The sequence below is a fragment of the Primulina eburnea genome, chromosome 11 (genome assembly GCF_022965805.1).
Source record: "Primulina eburnea isolate SZY01 chromosome 11, ASM2296580v1, whole genome shotgun sequence".
In the NCBI taxonomy this organism is placed as follows: Eukaryota; Viridiplantae; Streptophyta; class Magnoliopsida; order Lamiales; family Gesneriaceae; genus Primulina; species Primulina eburnea.
Genome location: NC_133111.1, coordinates 13349210 through 13352141, shown reverse-complemented (window position 1 = coordinate 13352141; position 2932 = coordinate 13349210). Strand labels below are relative to the sequence as shown.

The 2932-nt window shown below is 38.2% G+C and overlaps 1 non-coding gene across 1 annotated transcript; it reads left to right on the top strand.

The window, feature by feature from the left end:
- Positions 1-619: 619 nt before the first annotated feature.
- Positions 620-725, top strand: LOC140806495 (small nucleolar RNA R71). The gene has a single exon (XR_012112566.1). It is a non-coding gene; the product is annotated as a small nucleolar RNA R71 (small nucleolar RNA).
- Positions 726-2932: the final 2207 nt, after the last annotated feature.

Genomic DNA, 2932 nt, shown 5'->3' with positions numbered 1-2932 from the left:
TTCTGTAGTCTAGTCTCGGTGGCTGAAATGAACTTAGACATCTGCTGCTCCAAATTGGACTTTTCTTCTCGAGGAGGGTCAGATCTGTACATCGGTAGTTTTCCATACGGTTGTTCTCCCTGTAGTCGATTCTGACTGTTTTGACCACCCCATGAGAAGTTGGGATGTTGCCTCCATCCAAGGTTATATGTGTTCGAATATGGATCATTCCTCGGACCGTTGTGGACTCCCACTTGATTCACCGGTGCCTCATTTTGCACATAGAAGGGATTGTCATCTTGGCAGTCCTTCACCAAGTGTTCACCTCCATACTTATCACAGAATATCTCTTGAAGACGCATAGCAGTGCCACCCATATTCAAGCTGTCTAATTTCCTGTTCAAAACATCAAGCTGTCCAGTGAGCAGAAAGGTCAGTTAACTGGTGGACTCCTGCACTTCTCCGCTGATTGTTCCTTTCAGATTGAGGATGATAGCTGCTAGCAGCCATCTCCTCCAACAGCTCATATCCCTCTTCAGCAGTCTTCCTCAATAGGTTTCCACATACAGCAGCATCTATCATAGTACGATTAGGAGTAAGCAAGCCATAGTAAAAGGTTTGAACAACTAACCCAAGTGGCAGTTCGTGATGAGGGCATCATCGTAATAGATCTTTGAATCGCTCCCATGCCTCATATAAAGATTCCTGCTCGAACTGAGCAAAAGTGGTTATGTCTGCCCGTAGCTTCATGGTCTTAGATGGAGGAAAGTATTTAATGAGAAACGCTTTCGCCATGTCCTCCCATATGGTGATCAAACCTACAGGCAAACAATTCAACCATGCTTTAGCTTTGTCATGCAACAATAAAGGAAACAAACGTAATCTAACAGCATCATCAGAAACTCCATTAAATTTAAAAGTGTCGCAAATTTCAAAAAAAATCTGCGATGTGCGTGTTTGGGTCATCTACTGCAGATCCTCCAAACTGGACTGTATTCTGATTCTGGATCATCTGAATTATAGCTGGCTTGATTTAGAATTGATTCGCCCGCACAATCGGCCTCACAATGCTGGGTGTGCATCATCCAAAGAGGGCTGAGCATACTCTAGCATCGGTATGCGGCGTGGCATCTCAACTTGTCTATCCTCATGGTGTTCCTCCTCATGCTCGCGTTCGTGCCTCTCCATCAGTTCTTTAAGTCTCTACTGCTGTCTTCTCCTGCGGAAAGTTCTTTCGATTTCAGGGTCTAACTCCTCAAGCTCCACGTCAAGTGACTTTGGCATGCACTAAAAAAAATTTCTGGAATAGAATATGGAGTGTTAGCTCAAGAAAAATAAAACAATGCTAAAGAAGATAACTAAAAAAAATTGTGAATTAACAGTCCCCGGCAACGACGCCAAAAACTTGATCGAGCAAAACTTGCACTGTGGAATCCTCAATAAAAATATGATTTTGTATGCTCAAAAATTAATCTCAAGTGCACAATGTCAAGTAATAGTACAATGTACGTGAGTACGAGGATCGTTCCACTGGAGACTGTATTTAACAATTATTATTTTCAGTTATTAAATCTTTAGCAACGAAAATTTGAATGATTGTTTTATTGCTACTATAATCAAATAAACATGCAAATAAACTGATTCAAGTATTAGATGATGAAATATAATATCTAAAATAGTTGATTAAAATTCAATGAGAAATGAATATGTTGGGAATATCGGTTCACCTACCCCTCGTTAATTAATTAATTCGTTCGACAATGATTGTATGCTTCCGACAGGGTTTCCTATTCTATTGAACACACTCTCTCGAGCTATGCCAAACTAATTCTACCCAATGAAGTAAATAAATGTCTTTAATTATTTATCAAGAGTGAATTGCATGTCGATTTATGAAATCCCCTAGTTTTTTACCCTTAGGACTATGACTATCAGCGCGTATCCAATTTCATATGTGTATGCAAATTGTAGATCCAAAAATTATACTACTCGTTCCTGTCACAAGTTATTCTCTCGAACTCAAGATAAAATTAGGTATGCTTTGACAACACGATAAAACAGTAGTATAATCAAGAATAACGTAACATTCGAAATATAAATTAATTAGATCAATGTTTGGGGTAGGATCCCCTTAAATCCCAACAAATAATAGAGTTAGCTACTAAAATTCATAGTGGAAATAAACACAACAATGTTTAAGAGATAAAAACTAAATTAAAAATACTAAAATTGACGGAATTGTGAAGAACGACGCCCGGAAAGCTTCGAATCTTCAATATAAGCGCAACAATCCTCTCCAAAGCTTGCGCGGCTGCTCCTATGAAGACTGAATAATAATATCTTTTCGTGCCTCTTCCTTCATATCATCCATATCCAGAAAATAAGGTAAGGAATCGTCCACAATTTTTTCCAAAAATACAGGCGCGCCCGGGTAGACATAAGTTTCCGCCCGGGTGGATGGTCTTCGCATATTTATTTTTTCTTTGGCGCGCCACTCGCAAAATTTTCTTTTATTCCCAGCTCTCAAGAGCCTGGGCGGATGTGAATTTGCGCCTGGGCGGAAGTCCTTCGCAACTAATTCTTTTTTTCTTCATTTTTGCATGAATCTCCTGCATTTTCTCACCGAGACATATGATTAATAATAAAACATAATATAAACTAAAATGTGAAAAAATTCATGCAATCTAAACTATAAATACAACACAATGGGACAAAACATGACATGAAAAACATGTAAAATCCACCTATATCAGTATCAGAGCCTATGTTCTTGGAAGGGTTGTACTACTACTTACATCGAGAAGCTCACGAAGTCATGTCTTGGGTCTATAAGTTTTACGTTTACGCATTTCGTTTAAAGCATGAAATATTTTAACATGTTTTCATGAAATGATTTATGTCAAGATTATGATTATGCAGTATTCATTTAAATTTAAAGAAATAATTGAATTAT